At 39.1% G+C, this 20,848-nt stretch overlaps 1 protein-coding gene across 1 annotated transcript in view; it reads right to left on the bottom strand.

Moving 5' to 3' along the window:
• The window catches only part of LITAF (lipopolysaccharide induced TNF factor), a 34,955-nt gene extending 14,995 nt beyond the window's left edge, over window positions 1-19,960 (bottom strand). The window contains exon 1 of the mRNA XM_005487653.4: window positions 19,894-19,960. The gene's annotated coding sequence lies outside the window, so the exon portion shown is untranslated. The remainder of the gene's footprint in view (window positions 1-19,893) is intronic.
• Window positions 19,961-20,848: the final 888 nt, after the last annotated feature.

Here is a 20,848-nt window from a genome sequence, read left to right as displayed (position 1 = left end):
TTTACAAAAGGGAAATTATCTCATTCAGCAAGCATAATATTTTGACAAATGCTGGGGATTAGAGCCTTCCCCATAAAATGAATCCTTATTGCATTTGGAAAGGATTTTTCACTTATTAAAGAATGATGTAAGAGTTGTCACTTGCATTCTACCAAGAAAGTATCAAGCTAGTATAGGTCAATAAAGAATATAGGTATCTTAATTTCAAATAATATTTTCACAAGTTATTTATGTCTGTAATAAGAGGAATATTTTTGCTTTCAGATTTGAAGCAAGGGAATTTCTAAAATTATTTTCTCCTTATTGTTGGCATGCAGCAATTATGCTGCTTTGACAGATTTCTCGGAATTACTTCTGACTGGTTCTCAGATAAACATTTTAGGTTATTGACTTGAACTTACTTAAATAGAAAACTGCAGAGAATTTTACATTTGATAGTTTTAACAAGTGGAGCAGGGGAAATCAAGCATCCTCAAAAGTAAGGGAACCAAGCAAACTCAAGTAACTTCAACTGAAAAATAAGTCCCCAAGAAGAAAGATTGTTTGCACTGAGCTACAAATATCACATACACAAAATATTATGGTCTTTAAATATTCATCTCACGGATTCAGAGTGTGGCTTGACCACAAGATGGCAGGCACTGTATCCAGAAGGTGCAGACACAGAAATGTGCTTTGTAACATCTGTGAGGCAAAAAATCTTCATGGTAATTATCCTTCTTAATTTCTTTGTCCTTCTAGGCAAGCACAGAAGAAAACGTGTCTGTAATTATTTTCTTGGTTTGTTTATATAATCCAAAAATCTGCTTGCTTGAGATAAGCAGATTTCCGTTCAGATGGAAAACAGAAAATACCTGTCATCCAGGGGAACTCCTTTTTCTCTTTGAGATTTCAGGTGGCTGGAGCCAGGTTAAGTCATACATAAGAGGCGAAGGCATCGCAGGGAGAAATATTACAACCTTACCAAACATCTGGTTTTTACCAGCCTACTGCCTAGGAGAAGCAGGCAAGAGTGGAAAGGGCTGAGAGTTTAAAGGCCTGACCAAACCTGTGTGGCAGAAATGAGGCCTTTGTCGGGGATGAGCCATTTGTTGGGTGCAGGGAAAACTCGGGGCTCAATATGAGTGATAAGCAAGTTCCATTTATTGAAGAGAGCATCAGACACTTATACAGCAAGTAATAAGCTTATGAATATTCTGTAAGCCAAGCAATCTATTGGTTAAACTACACCATCAACTCTTCCTCATTCCTTTGGGCCTACATTCCCTATTTCCCACATCTCTCTGTCCACTCGTTATCATACCCAGCTAGGCCCAAGGACACGCTATCTTGCAGGTGCAGGACTTGGAATTAGCCACGGCCTTGTACTTTTCCAGTCTCTAGTCAGCTAAATGCCCAACAAACCTGAAAAACTCAGAGTGAAGGCAACGGTGCTTCATAGGAAGATAAAATTAATGACAGTCCAGAAGAAACTATTGAATGTTCAGCCATTGCTGATTAGTTCAGACACTGGATTTGGATACCCAAACGAAAGACACAAATGTCAGCTGCAAGAGCAGCCTAGAAGAGCAATGCTAAATCAGTGTGAAATCAGCATCTAATTTCCCCATGCAGAGGAATGTGACAACTTTTTAATTAAATGTCAGCCTGTCGATATTTTTCAGTTATGATAAGTTATGAATGTCAAATGTACCCAATAAAATGGAATTACAGTGGGCAAATTGATTAAACTCCTGCTGACACATTTAATTTTTATTCTCAGTGCCCTACAATGAGCATTCTAAAAAATTAAAGCTTGTGTTGTTATTATAGTAATGAATCAATTTTCAGGTTCTGAATGCAAGGCATAGACCAAAATATTGCATTTATTCCAGTTCAAACCCTATGTGGAGGCTAGAATTTATTTGAGGCTAGAATTCAACAGCAGACATTCAAGCTGCAGTATCATCCTTCTGGAATTGAGGCTGTGTGTTCAACCATACATTATTATTCTGGGGACCACTGACCTGAAAAAAAGGGAAAAACCTGCTTGTCTTTGCTTCAGTACAAGCACACTGGGTGCTTTTAGCTGTGATTATCTGAAGCACTTATGAAATCTCAATGAACCTCAAAAACTCCAACTTTCTTCAGCAAGAGCTGCACTGAATTCCCAATTACACAGGGAAAGGTGGATGGGTGATAACAACCCTGCCAAGATTGTGAGTGACAATGCTGCAGTTGCAATTCTGCTCTTTCAGCAGCTGTGCAAAAGCAAACTGGAAATAGATCCAGGTTTTTCAGGCTCACAAAAAAAAAAAAAAAAAAAAAAAAAAATAAGGCAAAAAAAAAAAAGCACCAGAAAAGGGCTAAAGTTCATTTCGTAACAGAAACTTGCAGTTATTTCTGCATTTGAAATGAACTTCCAAAAGAAAGACAAACAAAATACTACCTACAAACAGCAAAGATTTATTAGGACAGACAGTATTTCATTGGATTCCTGCAACTATTTCTTTACTATACGCATTACTCTTAAAATCAGTCCTTTCCAAGTTGAATGGGATCTATGTTTTCAAAACATTGTTCTCTTCCATATCATCCATGCTCTTTTTTAATCTTTTAAACTTTTACAAATAGATTAATTCCAGATGTTTCAAGCTATTCCCTCTATGTGAACTTGGTTATGTTTTCCTTCTTTCCCTCTATGTGAACTTGGTTATGTTTTCCTTCTTTCCATCTGCATCAGGATGGCAGAACTGCCATCACCCTCTTTCCCTTTAGCTCCTTTATTAATCAGACACAAGTGTATAATAACTATTAATAATTAGAGTGTGGCAAGAAAAGTGAACCTAATTCCACTTCAGTGCTTTCACTATCCGTGAGATATTCCTACTCCTGACAAGATCTTTCATCAGCTCCAGCTTCTCCAGCCATCTTTCTCTTCCACCTTGTGCTTCCATGCCATCCCAGCCCTGGAAGCACAGCAGTGCTTCCCTGGCTGGCTGTGGGACCACAGGAGGGACAGCCCCTGGCCCTGCAGCCTTGTTCTGCTTCATCTCACAGCACCAATCCTCTTTTTCCATTTCACAGGGCCTGCCTGGAGCTACACAAGGTACTGCTGTTTCTTCAAACCATTAAATGCGTGTTCTGAAGGGAATTTGTGCTTTCAAGGATCCCTGCTGTCAACAGGATTTTCACAGGTTGCAAGCTAAAGAACCTGTTAGCAGAAAATTACTGTGTGGCTCCTGCACAGTAATTACTGTGACAGCTCCCCAGTCTTCTCTCAAAGTGGCACTAAATACACCAAAGTTCAAGACCTGCTTTAAGACCATGAAATAATATATAAAGTAAACACACAAAGGCATTCAAGATTGCCAGTAATACAGAATGTTATCCTCCAAAGTGGTTGAAGCTCATCAGATGCTTCTGAGTAACTCAGCATGCTGCTTGACCATATCTAAACTCAGTGCTAATTTATAGTCTTGCTTTTCTCTTGATTAGCATTTAACTGAACATTAATTCAGTGATTAACCTCCAGCAGATAAAAAATAAGTAGTTTGAAAGGGAATGTAACATAGTCACAAGTAGGCTTTACCATGGTAGTCACCTAGTTGTTTACCAAGGGCATTCAATCTCAGTTTATTAATCTTTTATTTAGATTCTCCTAAAACCACATACAAATATCTTACTCCTTCTTTCCCTTTAGAAATCTGTAGGGTAGTCTGGACACCACAGCCACAGCAATTTGGAGAAACTCCATTGTAAAGAGACACTAAAAATACACATTGTCATAAATTGAACTTTTGTAAAAAAAAAAAAATTGCTAATGTTTTGAACCTTAAAATTATTATGGAAGTACCACATAACAGGAGTAGATGAAAGAGAAATCACCAGTTAAAATGAAAATGCAAAAAGATGCTCATGGAAAAAAGCAAGTTTTACTCAAAGGGATACAAGAAAGGGTTAAGAAATGTAGGGGTGAAAAATACTTAAGTTTGCTTCCCAATTTAGGGAAGAATTTGTGTATCACACACAGATGCATGTTTACCAATACCGTGCCCCAGTGAACAAAGTGGATGAAGCCCATGTATCAAAAGTAATGAAAGTAACATTTCATCACAGATCTTCATATAAGCAAGCTTTACACTCCAGTGGTGAGTCCTCTAACAAATGACTGCAGGAGGTGTATTTTGAGTCACAAGAACACAGCATTCTGTGGGACTTCGCTTGTACTGCCACAAAGAGCAGCTGGATGAAACCACCTTGGGTTCTGAAAGGATGCCATATAAATGCTTTTTTCACAGCCACCTTGCCAGCATCACTAACAACTCTGCTTCTCACTGCAGCCCCAGTGTGGATATGCCACTCAGCCAGCAGCCCCCACTGCAGCCAGCCCAGGACACACTCTGAGCTCCCCCAGAGCTGCAGGCCTGGGCAGCTCTTCAGAGGGGATGACATAATGGCCTGCAGCTGAAAGGATCCCTTTGAAACAAGCTGCTTTCCCAGAGCTGGGTACAGCCTATTTACTCTGCTTCAGCTCATCTGGAAGAGATAATACAAATGTTCCCACTCTCCCATGAACTGTTTGAGTTATTGCAGTCCTGGACATGACAAAAGGACTGTGCAATTTTAAGTGTTAGGATTGCATATATTAAAATATGTGCTTTTTAATCACAGAAAGAAGTAGGAAGAGAATTTAGGAGTTGAAAGCAGATATCTTTATTAATTTCCTTTCTAGGGCATGTAATTCCCCATCAAACATGCTCAGATAATGCCTTGCAGCCAGCAGCACCACAACATACTGAGCTTTGCTGAGCTTACATGCAAGGGGAGAACTGGGTAGTTTGTATCTGGGACAGAATTGCTTAGCAATGCTTTAAATAACATTTAAATCCCTCCATAATGTGAAAATTAGGCTTAATGTATTAAAAGCCTCTTTAAACTTAAAAATTCCAGAGAGCCACAATCTCTTTGAAATTTAACAAAACATTGGCAAATATCTTTCCTCTGAATACCTTATAGTGGACATGTTAAATTTCAGACCCTGCATTGCTTTCCTCCCACAGGAGACAACATTGGATTGAATGAGCTGTGCTAGCAAATCCCAGGGCAGAAATCTCCAGGATCTCAAGGAGTGTGGAAGAGTCAGCAGGGCTATCAGATCCTGTCCTTTGTCCCAATCTCACTGAAAGCAGCTCACCATGAGGGATCTCTGCTGCCATCAGTAGTGAAAAAATGTATGCTGGATATGTATTAGCCTAGAAAAGCAACATCTGCTACTTGGTTTGCTTGGTATTAGGAAGACTTGACAAAATTTTTAAGAAGAACTTCAAAGTCCTGAAGAATTGTCTCTTTTCATACCCATAGCATTCAGCTGATACTGTCAAATACAAAAACCAGAAAGAACACTACAGAGACATCTCAGAAACCTCTCTGTTTGTTTCATACAACTAGGCTGGTTGTGTACAGGTTAATACCTTACCCTTTCCAGATGTTTAGCCATAAAATTGACATTTTCATATGCATTTTCTGAACATAGGAGTTAGAGAATACTAACACTCCATGAAGTAGCCCAACAAAACATTTGAAAGCAGAAGGAAGAGCTATACTTCCAAACCCAGTACCCAAGGCTAAATAGCTAAAATAACCTTTTCTAATAACTTATCCTCTCTACTAAATGCTTGGTGACCATAGGGAATTACTGGAATGGAATTTTTAGTGATGCTCTAACAAAAACAGATGATGGCACTACAGCTTGGACAGTAGATAAATGAAATCAATTTAAGTCTTATAGATTTTTTTTTTTTAATGATCAGATTATTTGTATAAACCACGTCATAGTTATAGACTGCAAACATTTTTGATTCTGCCCAAAATAGCTAGGCAGCATGGCATTTGATGAAATCACAAGGCTGCATTACTGGCTTGGTGCACTTTTTAGATTAGAGCAATTACTTAAGCTTTTCATCAAAAGGTTGAAGCTTTTCTGACGTCAGTCCCCATTCACACAACCACCACCACTGCATAGACAGATTGAGTTCTGCTGTGAGTGCATGCACTTGTATAAAGCACCAGTACTTACTTATCTACTACCACAACCCACGGTAATGGCAGGGCTCTGCTTCCCCTTCTCAGGCAGTTCAGGTACCTGTTCAGTCAGAACTCACTGTGCATTCCCCTCCCACAGCAATCAGTGCTGACAGTACAGACCTTGCTGCAGTGCTCACACTGCACCAACACTTGGACCTCAGGCAACGATCCAGCATGCAGGGAAAGTGGTAGTGACTCTTGATTTGAGATAAACCTTAAATACTGGCTTATTTGTGGGAGCCTCTCTCTTTGCTACAGTTATTTTATGTGTTAATAGCTGCAGAAGCCATGGCAAATCAGGTCATTGGCTGAAACAGGCTTAGACCCCCTGTTCATCCCACCTAATTTCAGGCATCTAAGGCATCTGAACTGTTAATACAATCACCCAAACTACACAGAACAAGTGCCCAGAGACAGCATCCTTTAGCAAGTGCTAAGGAAATAACAAATTTGTAATTTGTTATTGTAATTTGTTTTTTGTAATTTGTTATTTCCTTTAACAAACTCAGTTCTTCTGTGTTTTGTTTAATAAAGGAGGGAAGCCACACTTTTCTACAGCAGTTCCATTCTTTGCAGTCAAACTTACTGCATTAATTAATGATTGGCAGGTGTGAAAAGCACTTGAAGTCTGTGCTCCAACAAAACCCAGGTGCCCTGAAGAGAGCACAGCCAGCCTTATGCTCAGAGCACAGTTTGCTTCAGGGGAAAACCAGAGTGTGTCTGCAAAGAAACACAGTAAGACAGATGACACTGCCAGTTGCAGTCCTGCCAGACTGTAGCAATGGCTTAACCATGGGTCTTGTGTTGTGACTTGGCACTTCTTTAGCACCTCCTCATCCTAGAAGAAGAATGATGTGATTTAAAAACGAGTGGTGTTGAATGTGCTGGGCCGGGTGAGATTGCATTCTGGTGTACCTTCAGTTCTGAGGCCTCACTCACACAGGAAAGCCACAGAGTCTAAACTGCAGTTTTAATTAAAACAAAATGAATCATATCCGATCTAGTTAAATCAGTGGAAATCACTTCAAGGATGCTAATTTAATTTCTACAGATTGTCTCATTGCAGCTCAGCTACCGCAGATACTCATGGTTAAACATTAAAAGCTGCTTCAGACTCTTAAAAATTTTATTTCAGTATGATTTGAGTAATTTCAAAATTCTGTTTATTCTAAGCTATAGACATCAATACACCTTCTGGTACTCGAAATGCTCAAAAATTACAAGCTGAACAAGTGTAAATAGCTTATTCCTTGTAATAACTAAAATCATAACTGGTGTTTTTTCATTAAAAGATCTTCCAGTTTTTCTGACAACACTGGCTTAAACACATCTAGTGAAGCTCTGCCACCTGACTTACAGACATTCAGTATTTCAATTTACTGTGAAAGCTGAACTTTGCACCTGTAAATATGGCTAACATGAGTACAGACTCATGTACAGCATAATTGCAGAAGAATACCTGTTTAAATAGAAGGTATTGCAGAAATGGACACAGTTAACAGGAAATTAAAATCTATATATAGATGACATAGCTGTACCTGCAACTTGAACTGTGGGGATAAATCTCCTCTCTCTCTCTCAATAATATAATCTCAGTTTGCTAGTTTTCACCATGGTTTTGGTTTTTACTTGATTTACTTACTTCTGATTTTGTTTCTTCATATTAATTAAAACTCAGTGAACTGGCTACAACAGAGACTAAAAGGGGCAGTGAGCACCTTCTTCCTTGTACCAGTGTCTAATGGTCATAGCAGATTGTGTCAGGATTCTTTCCTCTCCTCATCCCTTCATTTTGGGAATGAAAAGAAAGATTGTGCCTGATTGCATCAATGTGCAATGATAGCTCTCCTAGTGCTGACAGTATTACTGCAGATTTCCCTCTGCAAGGCTTTAAAGACTAAAGGAATGCCCAAAAGACCTTCCCTCCCATGTGCAGGACTCATGCAAGGCAGGAGCTGCCTGCCCCCACCACAGGCAGGAATTGTTGGGGAATGAGGGCCAATAATTCCTCAGCCTGTCCTGGAGATCTGCGTGGATTGAGGAAGGGAATGAATGTTTGTACCATAGGAATCTTCTGCCACTAACAATAGCCCACCCAACTGCAGTCTTCTTAGCTTTCATCAGGAAAAGGTGCTACACAGAAGCCAACAAAGCATTTTCCCCAACTGTAAGTGCAGTATATATATAGTTATATATACAGAGAATATATATAGTTATATATACAGAGAATGTGTGCTTTTAGAAAAGATGGCAAAAAAGAAGTACGGCAGCAAGTCTGACTACAGGAGTGGGAGTGTGTGGGTAGGGAGAACACCACACAGCCGTGTAAAACAGGCCTAAAACCATAACATGAAATCATTCAAAATCAAAGGAATTCAACAGTAACATACTAGAGAGGATTATCAATTGGGAAGTGAGCAAATTGTGCCTTTTTCCAGAATGCACACAGGATTTTGACAGGAGGATTGTGAACATTCCCTAAGGCTCAAGAATTTCACCCCAGAATTGGTAGGAAGTGTAGCATCCTTTATGTGATGTCAGGGACACACTCTGGGAATTGAAGGAAAATGTATAAATAGAACTCATTTCTTCTTAAGGGAAATGAGTTAAGGGAGTTGCCATTCAGCAAATCTTGCATCATATCTGCAGCACTTAATTTCCTTAAGCCCTTTGGATTCTCTGGCAGAAAGAGGGCAGCACAGTAATGTTGGAGATCTAGAAGAAATTAGATCACTTTCAAAAACACTTCAGTGAGAGGTTTAAGCTCTTGTATTTAATATCCAAAATATTAAAATGGGGGAAAAAAAAGAGATTACTAAATCCATAATGTACTGAATTTGCTCCCTATCTGGCAATTTATATCTTCTGTTGAGCCATAATGAGATGTGATGTTAAATGACAAGCTTCATTCATGCTGCCAAGATTCTAATGAGCTGCATTCCCAACTTTCTGAATGAGGAACAAGATTCCTTTCCCATAGCAAATGCTGGGGAGTGGAGAGGCAGCAGCCACATGGCAGCAGTGGCAGAAGGACTGCAGGGACTGCAGCACTGCCCCGGGAACTGGGAAAGCAGTGGCAGAGGGACATTGTTCCCCTCACAAAAGAGGCTGTTATAATGCCAGAAGTCTCACAAGTGAGGATTGGACATCCCTGCACCACACACACAGTGCTCCATTCATTCCTCTGGAAGGAATCAACTACTCTCACCCAAACACAAAACAAAAATTGGATTCCCCACAAGAAAAGCTCAGTGTATGTCAAAATCTACATCACTGCACTGGGATAACAAGCCTTGAAGTATCAAAAGGCACATACATTTTATTCTGCTGATGGACTGCAGAAACATTTCACTTCCTACATGAAATGCTAAACAGGACTTTGCTCCCACCCACCCACATTCATAAACACTGGTATGTTGTGCTACCTAAACTCCACAGAAAACTGGCCATATGCAACAGGAAAAGTGAGGATGTACCAATTGATGGTAAAATCTTTTCTTTGTAGAACTCTTCTTCAACTGTATAGAAGATGGCTATAGGAAGAAGACTTGAAAAACATCCCTAGAAATTGCAAATGAAGGTGGTCTCCTCTTACTGGTATTTGTGCATAGACCGCGGTTTTCCCCTGCCCATGAGCTGTGCCTTCATTTCCTGTTCCATAAAACTGAGCATGGTGGGTTTAGATCTGTGGGGATTCTTACATAAAATCTTGATTCCAGGTGTGTCATGAGTTCTCTGGAGAAGCCTAATATGCGGACTGAACAAATAAAAGCAATGACTATTGCATTGGCTATGATATTCTGTCTGCCTCTGTTTTTCACACCTTGGCTGGGTAGTTCTGAATGTAAAAACAGCTTTATAAAAAACAGACAAGGAATTTATGGAACAGTATTGTGCATCACCTCAGAATTTCTTACAGCTTTCAAACAGGGACCGTTCCCTAATTCTGCTGGGCAGAAAGGAAAGATGCTGGAAAAAAACTGTGGACATTTTGAAATATCACTACAGAGAGTGGAAGGGAGGCAGCAATACCTATTGCTATACCTGCCCCAGAAAGCAAGAGATGCCCATCAGTGGGAATGAGTTCACATCGTCCTTTTTTTTCTGACTAGGAACAATAGATCCCCTAGGAACTATTTTAAGGATGGACATGTCTGGTTTAAAAAAAAAATTCTTTACCACAGCACTTATGCAAAGAAACAAATTAACTCATATCAGCATTAAATTGTAGGTTCTGGTAGTATTGTAGCCCCTGCTGGAAAATCTGCATTGTGCAGTTCAGTTGTTAATCAGATCTTTAGTTTAATAAAATTGTTTCCATTTAAGGTTAATCACATTTGCAATTTGCTGCTGCCAGAGTTTCTAATTGCTGTTACTTAGGGCTTTCAGGACACTGGGGAACTGCACATTCAGTTCTTGATCTGATCCTATTTTTTGCTCCATCATACAATGGATTGCTCAAATAATTATTTTTAAATAATTCCTTGACTATTCAGCTGTGTCACAAGCTATAGGAAGACTGTGTGTCCTTTGAATACAGATGCAAGACCAAGAACTCTATTTAGCTGCAAAAACATTTATGGAAAGTGAATTTCAAAGCAATTGCAGCATGCTGACAATCTGTGTGCAATTATTTAAATCACTGAAGTGCCACCATAAGATGCTCAATTAAGCATTAGTGCCTAAATGTAGAGATTGTGATTGAAAAATTGGAGAAATAGATTGGAGCTCTTTCAAAATTGCAGAAATTTTGAATATCTACAAAATCATAAAAGTAAATAAATAAACATCAGTTCTGTGCAAGAAAGTCACTATGCTGGGAATAGTTTTCTCAAATAATTGTGTTTGGAGCTCCACAAAACTTCAGCATGAGTTTTCCCCTTACACAAGAACTGTGTGATGAGTAGAACAAACACAGCTCTCTCCTGATAAGGGTACTTTTGAATTCAGAATTATTTATTGCATCTTGTGCTTGAAAGTGTATGACAAAAGCAGAAATCAGCCATGGAATGCTGCTGAGGGTTTGCTCAAAATACCAAACTTCTCTATCCCTTTCTTACTAAAGCAGTGACACTTGATGCACTTACAGAAAGTAGATGTTGTTTTGGATATACAGCTAGTCCTGTGTCAGCAGTGAAATAATCTTCTACTTTATTTTTCAAATTCAGCCTTCAGTAGTGGTTTATTACAAGCACATAAGTGCAGAAGACCAATGCTTTGAAACTGGTGAGAATGCAAATATTTCTACAGGACTGCTAGCTCAGCCTTTTTACTGCTGTCTTGCATACAAATTTCTGAACAAGCAGAGTTTATTTATGTTAGAGTCTTAAATTGTGCTATTGAATGTCCTGTGACTAATTCAAAATATTTTTGGTTCCTTGTAATTGCAAATGTACAACTTTCTCCCTCTCTCCAAATAGTGGAATTCATTTTGCCCTCAGCTGTATCTATTCAGTTTCCATATATTATAACTGCAGTCAGAACTGCTAGGCCTTGTTCTGCTCCACTGAAATCAATACTAAACCAGCAGTTTAGTTCAATGACAATGTGCACTAAATTAGGCCTCAATCTCTGCTGCCTATTGGAAAGAGAGGCTGGGAAATGGGGTCTTGCAGCTCCTCTCCCTGAGGAGCTCCTGCACGACTGCTCAGCTCTTCAGCTTGATGCCACAATGACAGGAGTATTAGCAAAGAGATGGTATTAGAGACAGCCTGCCTCAGAGTTCCTTCAAAATGCTTTGAAAAAATGAATGAACTTTCATCCCCTGCACTTAGCTGTTTGATGTACTTAGATATCATCTTATCCTTATGTTTGTGAAGTTTTTCTTAATTCCTTGCCAAGCAAGAAGCTTTAGAAGCTTCACACTAAGTACAGGTGAAGTTGACAGAGTGTCCCCTCTTTCCCCTTTAATTTGGTTTTACTCTGACAAAGCACTTTCAGTACCTGTCAGGTGAAAGTCCTCACACATTGAAAACTACCAAAACACATAGAACAGAATGCTAATGCAGTCTTAAAGAGATTAACAAAATCTTGTGAGCACAGACCTTATTGCACTACACCAGCTGCTAGATTCTCATGCTTCAGAAATTATTATTATAAATTATACTCAGGATTCCTTCTCTTGAGGACAAGAGCCAAATCTACAGCTACAGCCAGTATCAGACCTGCCAGCACAAGATAAGCTGTGTCCTGCCTAAAGGAGGCAGCTACCTATGTGCCTCATGATCTGTGCAGTAAATCCAGAGTGTTGATGCAAATACAGGAAGAAGTGACAAACTCAGGAGGCAGAAGATTTTAAAAGTGCTGACAACTAACATCAGAACTTGGGCTTGAGACATTGTGATGATAAACTGCTCCAGCCATTGGGGCTAGTGCCAGACAGCAAAAATAGGCAGGATGGAGAATGAAAAACCAATCTAGTCTTGGGTCAAAGAGAGAGTTCTGCTCCTGCCTCAGGCAGTCTGGGACCTGAGCCCTGCAGGCTGCAGCTACACACACTGCCATTTACTGCTTATCTTCCATAATCACAGTTTGGCAATACTTTTTTTAAGGCTTGTTGAGTACAGAAAATCTCCCTCTAGGATGGAACAAGGACACTTAAAAAGATGAAGAAAAGCAACTACACTTTAAATTAAAAAATGTCGCAATCAGTTCAAGATAATTAGGAAGAAATGAAGACAATTGTCTTACCCAGCCTGAAATGCAGTTTTCCATGTACAAAGGAAGTGTAAGAATTGTATTCAAAGACAAATGCTATTTTTTTTTCTGACTTTACATTTTTCTCCTCAGAGTAATGGATTAAACCAGAGCAGTGAAATATATTCTCCACAGTACAAGACAGCCAAAGTGGCATTGGCTGTATACAGAAGCTGCTTAACATGCTTGTACCACAGGTAAACTTAGCTTTTGGTGGAGATGGAGGAGAAACAGACCCAGAAAATGGCAGAATATCCCTCGAGCAGCTGGCATTTGCAATGTTATATGTAATTATCCCATGACAATGTGTGCACATGCACTTCATCTGAGAAAGATTCAAACAGCAGCAGAGCTATTATTTGTAATTACATGTTCAGTGTAGAGTACAAAGTGTCTAATTTAGAGTTGTTCATTGTGATTTGGTCCATTGCATTCCTACAAAGGTTTATACACTGAAACAAAGCAATGCCAAAAGTTAGTTATTTCCAGCTGTGAGTGTGAGGGTTATCCTCTTCAAAAGGGGAAGCAGCTTTCATATCCTTTGCCCATCTGTGAGATACCCACTATCTGCTTACATCAGCTGAAATTATTGCCACTTGGGAGCCATAAAGAACTACCAATTAATTTTTCTCTCTTGCACTAAGTGAGCTTCTTCATATTATCTGAAGAGTAAGTTTATATCAATACATCTATTTTAATATGGTTCATATTTATACTTTAGGCACAACAACCTGGCTACTATGGTTTGGATGCAAAAATATTTCAAATGTCAAACAAGTTGATACCATAATGCACCAGCACTTCTGATATCTACTCATCATTTATAAAAGTTTTGTCAGAAATCTGAAGTTCAAGATGGCTTCACCCTGATCTTGGACAGTCAGGCTGGAGGTGAGGCTTCCCAAAGTCAGTGTGCATTTATCTGTACTCCAGGTGCTGTGGCCCAAAACAGCCTGCAAACACTTCACAGTTTGATTGCCACGGGCTCTCAGGCAGAGGCCCATCCTGGATGTACCTTGGCAAGTTCCAAAGTCCATTTCACCTGAAGCACAATGGTGCATGTCCTGAGAAGTTCACTTTTTAAAAGCAATACATATGATGATGGATCTAGGCACATAATTTAAAAATGAAAGCCTCATTTAAATGAAAAGATACTTTAAAAATGTTTTTAATGGGAAAAATGTTGAAAATCTCCCCATAGAAGTTATTTCGCTGAAGATATAATAAGTGGACTCAATTTTAAATTTTCTTTCCACGTCTCAAAAAATTAGAAACTCATAAAGGAAACTTCAACAAGCTGAGCAGGTCTTCTGTGATTTTAGAAACAATTTGGCAATTGGTTAAAGGGCTGCCCTTGGCCATGCCACAAATAGAAAGGAGCACATGAAGATATTGTCCCTTTAGGCACTGACTGAAAGCAAAGTGCAGGGCTGATATTACTTTCCACAGAAAGCAAACTATACAGTGATAGTACCAAAAATATATGGCAAATTTTCTCCTTGATTTAAAAGACTCTAGACTCCTTTGTAGGATGGCAAAAATAGAACAAAGATATTGATTCTGCTGCCTAATCCCCTAGTCCTAAACTTCTGATTCCTGTAATGCAGGGCCAGGCAAGTTCTCAGCACCTTCTGCAGACCGAACGCTCTCTTATCAAGTTATTTTCTGTGGAGCAGAAAATGCTAATCCATTCTGCTGCCTGGGATATTTTAGGCAGTGGATGAGGAGAGGGAAGACAATAAAAATAGCTTTATTATCCCAGTCCTTGAAAGGTGAAAGTGACATACAGCAGGCTTAAAAATGTTCTGTAGAAAAATGTAAAAAATGAAATATTTTTTCTTTCACACCTATTTTTTTTTAACTTCTTTTGGGTTTGCTACATATTTTAGGGTTAATCTGGCAAGTATTAACCCAGGAAAGCCAATTCTTTTACACTGGCCAAGTCCAAATTTTCTAGGAATCTTATGGAAGAATCAGACTTTTTCCTGTGTCACATAGACAATGGTAGCAGTAGATTCCATGTTGCTCCTTCCCCCTCATTCCTGCTGCCCTTCCCTCCCCTCCATCAAGTTTCAGGGTAGGGATGGCTGTCTTCAGTCACAGACTGATTAACAGCAGTTCAGATCTGCTCTTTCACTGTGCTGGTGCAGATTGTATTTACAGCTCTGACCTGACCTGAATGACCAAGAGCTGGACTCTGCCAATGAATGGTCAGATCCAGTGCAGTATTTTAGAAACTTATCATCACAAGACAGTCTCCCTTCCAAATTTACAAACTTAGATAAAATATAAAATCTATAGATTTTATAAAATCTAGAGATAGATGCTCTCTAAAAATACAAATGAATCATTTTTATTTGAAAATATCAGCATCTGTTGAGACTGCAGCATTAAGGTTTAGTTTGGAACTGGTTCAGGCAAAATAAATCTTTACAACTGAAGGATCATATGACAGGAGAGGTAGATCTAAGCATTAGGAACCAAGTAGTTATTTTTCTGTAAATTACAGAAGTTTAGATCTCATAAAAGTTCTTTGTGATCTGGACTTCTCAGTACATTTGGAATTAAACATTATATAGACAAGAGAGGAAAAGGAAAAACAGTTAACCTTTAAGATATGTTGTTCAAAAAGGCAAAGTCCTGTAAAAGATGGAATTAAAATACATTCTTGAAAAAAGAACTAACAGAACTACAGAACTCTGTTTGAAATTTGCATTTTATTTTACTAGTTTATCTTTGATTAGAATCATCATGTTTTAATGAAAAACCTCTCCATTGCCTGAGTGCATGAAGGTCTATTGAGCACAGTATCTATTTTGGTAGAGCCAATACAGCTCGACCCACCCTCTGTGTGTAGGGTAGGGGGAATCCAACCAGAAAGCACATCAGAACAACACAGCTCAATATTTATTGGATTCCAAGTCCAACCCAGTTCTCTTCTTGCACCAAATATTCTGAAAAACTGAAGTGCAATTGGCTTAAAAATAAATGAAATGATGCATGAAAAGGCAGAATATTTAACAAATATCAATCTACTGTGCTCAGGACTGAACTATTATCTTCACATCTATTTGGATGACATTTTTCCTCTATTCACCCTGGGTTTTAATCCCCATAGGTAGGGTTATAATAAAGAGCTGCTCAATATAATTCATTTATTCAGTTCTGCTGGTCATTAAGGAATAAGAGTGTTCTGAAGCTTACAACAATTGAGATTATTCACATTTTATGTGGTCATAGCAGTTATTATGTGCTCATAAAAGGATGTTACCTCATGATACCTATGAAATCAGCATTTGAGTTTCAAGATACTCTTAATATACACAAGAAACACCAGATATATATGTTCACTGAAATTACTGTAAAGCAGTAGGAATACACCTTTCACATTTCATGCATCTGTTAGTGTTGGTGGACTGACAAGACAAAACCAGTAAACCAATACTTTGTACTTTTAATCTGAAACTTTAAAAATAAGCATTATTTTATCATCAGTATACTTTAACAAAGTGTTTTGCACATTTCTAATTTCAATGCAAATAAACATACCTGTTTACTAACACCTCACAACAACTCCAGGAAAAGGCAGCACTGATGGACCACCTGATTTCAGCTAAATTGATGGATGGTCACATAGAGATTGTGTCAGGAGCGAAATGAGAACACCTGCTCTGCCTCAGTGTTAGACAAGAGCCAAGGGTGATGCCTCCAGCAGAAGGAAAGGGGGTGTCCTTGCCATTTGCCACACTTTTAAGAGAGTTAAATTAAAACATCTCTCGGATACATCAAAAGGGAGGCTTTTTTGCCAGTTATCTATGAATGAGACCCATTTAGGTTACAATTTTTGGAAATATTTAATAAGAGAATAATTTAATTGGATAATGTGCCTATGAGTAGCTATCCAAATGAAGAGGAGTGACCTACTTCCACTTTTATTTCAGGCCCCAAGGAAGGATCACACTGTTCTCCAACATTACAGCAGGAGCAACAATCTTTTCTATTCTTGTACCTCCCCACCAGGGAGGAAGCTGTGGGTGCACAGGGACCTGGGAGGGGATGGCTGAGCCCACTGCACCCCAGGGAACTCACCCACACATCCTCAGGAAAGCATCCTCTGGAATCCAGGTGTGACATCCACACCTTTGTGGGCCACCCTGCCTGGGTCAATACCACAACCCCCCAGTGCCTGTGGCCAGGGACAAGGAGTGCTGGGCTGAAAGCTGAGTTCCTTTCAGGTACAACACATTCACTTCTGGAAACAGAGGTACCCCAACCATCGGTCCCTTTGGGAAATCATTTTCCCTGGACTTTTCAAAACCTGGCTCCTGCTGCACATAGGGACTGACCTGAGCAGTTTGAGCTCAGAATTTCTTAGTGGAGACATGGAATGCAGAGCTAATGCCACATGCTTTTGTGCTCTCTGTGTGTGTTTGGGGGATCCTGGCAGTGTCTTTGCACAAACACCTTCCCCAGCTCACTGGGAGCAGCAGCCAAATCCTGCATGAGCGCCCATTGGAATGAATCTTCATTGCTTCACCGTGTCTGAGCCAGGCATGCAGCTTCTACAGTGTCCACTATAACCCAAATGAAAGAAAGCAAAAACCTAATCAAACCAGAACAGCATTATTTAAGAGATGAGCCTCTCATTACCCTCCCTCAGTGTAGAGGAAGTGTCCAGAGAAATCCTGCACTCTCAGAAGACTCTGACCAGAAATAACACTCAGATACTCTGACATAGTATATTTTTCTAGACAAAACTTTGTTGTTCATACAATAAATTTCTGTCTTTCTGATGATGATGTACAGATTGCAAAGCAGATGCTTTTCCTAGGATAAGTCCGCTCCCCCTGAAGACTTTCCAATTTTTTTAAATAAATTTGCTGTTATTTTAATAAGGACAGAAAAATCCTTCTCTGTAAAAAGTCTACAGAGGGGAATGAGAAAAGCCTATAAACATTTTTGAAGGATACATTAAACAAATTAGATACATAGATCAGCTTTCTGGAAAGGAAAAGTGTTTGCTTGCTTCTCTTCATTTTTCATTCTCTTTTTACCCAGAAAGCTTTGATCATGACAAACTGAATCCAGTTGGATCAGCAGAAAGAAATGAGTCATTAATAAATTTAAATCTTGAGGAAATTCTTCAGGCTTCAAAGATAATATTATAGTTTTTGGCAGTGAATGCTTTTGTATTGGCTATTACTTGTTTATCATTCAAAATTGCTGATTTTGATACATCTTAATCAGATTGCTTTGGATACTTGGTAATCAGATCACCAGGTATTGTTCAGCAGGAAATTCTGAAAGCACTCCAACTCCTGTGGTGGACTGGCTGGAACCAGCCACTGAGAAGAAAGGTCAGACTTACACTGACTTACCTCCTGGGGAAACAGAGAATGGAAAGGGAGATGAAATGCTGGTAAACAAGTTTTCCTGAATACTCCCCTATACACCACCACGAGTGCTTGGATATACCAGCCCAGGTGCTGCCTTTATTCCCTGCAGCAAGCACTGCTACAGCCCAGAGAAAAGTGCATAAGATTTTATGTGTATAACTCAAAGAAGGAAATTGATTAATGAGGTCTAAAGGAATGTGTAGATTTTTTCCTTCTCACAACTCAGTCCTTCTTCTGTGTATTGATTTTTTTTTTTCTGTGCAATCAATTTCACTTTCAATTGCTTCTAGCAGTTGTTTTGTTGCTACAGGAGCTTCCACAGTTTCTCCAAGCTGATCTCACTATTCAGCTCCTACTGATAAACCCATGACACTGAATTCACCTTGCTCCAAATATTTTCACTTCTCCCACTTTCTTTTCCTTGTCCCTTGCAGCAGCACTATAAAAACCTCCCATGTACAGTGGTCTTAAAACATTCTGGATTTACTTTATTTACTGAATTTTTCTTTACTTTTGTTTTTCCCCTAATATATTAACGGTATAATTAAAACTGTCATTTCAGTCTCTTTATGCTACTGACTTCCTTCAACAACACTTTTTACTCTGGTTATTTTTTAAATGATTCTGTCAAAACCTGCCTGAAATATCTTTTTTTGATTCTCTTCCCTTCATTCTCCAAAACCTTTCCTAATCTACCCCTACCTTATTTTCAGGTCATACTCAATTTATGTGCTCCTAGAGCTGATCTGCTGTTTGCTCATATTGAGCTGCTCAGCAAGTTTCACTGTTCACCTCTGCAGCCTGCTGTTTCCTTCCCTGTGTTTATCATGAACAGAAAGGATTCTTAAAAAATTCTTCAATGGATATTGCCAAACATTTACTTAAAATGCTACCATGTGGATTTAAACCACAGCCAGTCTACACAGCTGCTGCTGTTGCACCCACACCACTGCCTATTGCACTGATCTTTCTTTTCTCACCATCCTCTGTTGCCTCCTGCCTTCAAGAAGCTGGGGCAGCCATGAGTTTACAGCATTTAATATTCATGTGTGGACCTTCTGAAGCCACCAGAAACACAGCAAACAACACTTAGCAGGACAGAATAACCCTGCTATTACTTCTTGGTACAAAAGAAGTTAATATTAGATTGAACAAGACATGTTTTTGAACAGAATCTCAAACCAGCTTCTTCTGCCTTTCCACCTGAGTTCAGAGAGAGCTGAACAAGAGTTCAAACCTCCAAATTATTCTCATAAATGTGTACTTCACTTCCAAAGAGGGAGCCAAATCAGTTAAATGCTTACTAATAACTGCAGGGTTATTGAGAACACCAGTGTTTGTATACTTGCTGGGGCCTTTTACAGAAGCAAGCAAAGGAGAAACAGAAATAAGCAGCAATATTTAGCCAGAACATGTGCCATATTGAACTGCCAGTGTGTCAACCTTGACTAATTTCCTGTCAAAGAAAAAGAAATCACAATTCTCACTTCCTCCCTTGAGGCTGTCAGCACGCTATTAACTTGAGAATCTTTTAAAATTAGCAATCAAATGGTTAGTGTAGGACAAAACAAGGAAACATCTGTCAAAATAATAACTGCAATACTCAGTCCTTTTAATGAATTAGCAGACTTCTGAAAACCTATTGAGTCCATTATTCCCTCCTGTTTTGCATTCTTTTAAAGGATCATGGTAAGTAAGATAAATAAAAACTAAGGGTTTGCAGTGGACACATTACCTGGAGATAGGCTGCTTGCTTGCACAGAGCTATTCCTGGAGCTGTGACATGCTACCAAGGTAAAACACTCCATTCACCTGTGAAAAAACCAGATATATAAGAATTAACAAGTTGCAGCAAGGAAAGTTTCTGTTAAATTGTTATAAAGAATTTTTCACAGTGAGGGGGAAACATTGGAAGGTATTGAAAGTGAGGCTGTACAATCTCCAGCCTGGCAGATATTCAAAATTTGATTGGACAAGGCCTTGAGCAATCTGCCCTGCTCTCAGCAGTGGGTTGGACCAGAGTCTTTCTGAGCTACCTCACAGCATGAATGATTGCCACTGTATGTCTGTTATTGAGTAAAGGAACCACCTCCTCTGTTTGGTTTATGATGCTCTTTTATATATACAGTCTGCTGCATTATGTCACTGAGGATACCCTAAAATGCCCTGTTCTGCTGCTTCCACGTGAAAAGACATTCAATCTAAACCAAGTCCAAATTTTCTGAAACCTGTCCTTTTGTTATGTAGATATTAAATGATGAGAAAAAATAATTTTGCTTGTCATCATATGGAATACAGTGTCTCTGCATTGTTCCACTATCTAGATTATTTTGAAATAAGGTGCTTAAGAACCATAAAGTTAATTTGAACTGGCTGTGGAGGTAAATCCAGACTTCTGGTAGAAGTGACAAAAACCAATTATTTACATGAAGAGAAAGATTGAAAAGTTTAAATTTCAAGCTTCTGAGTTGGCTTTTCTTCTTTGGCTTATCAGGATGAAGAGGTTGCAGAAGTGTCTGAAGTGCCCTTGTGGCATTTCCTGGGCTGCTACAGACTCTTTCAAACAGTTTTGCTTCTCTTTGGTCTTCACACCTCCAATCAGATGCAAGTTTCAGGGAAAAGGGAAAGCACTTCCACACTCTGCTCAGTGCAGAGAGGATAAATAAAAGAGGCACTCTGGAAAGCATTTT

The sequence above is a fragment of the Zonotrichia albicollis genome, chromosome 16 (assembly GCF_047830755.1).
Source record: "Zonotrichia albicollis isolate bZonAlb1 chromosome 16, bZonAlb1.hap1, whole genome shotgun sequence".
NCBI classification, from domain to species: Eukaryota; Metazoa; Chordata; class Aves; order Passeriformes; family Passerellidae; genus Zonotrichia; species Zonotrichia albicollis.
This window is presented reverse-complemented; position numbering and strand designations above follow the sequence as displayed.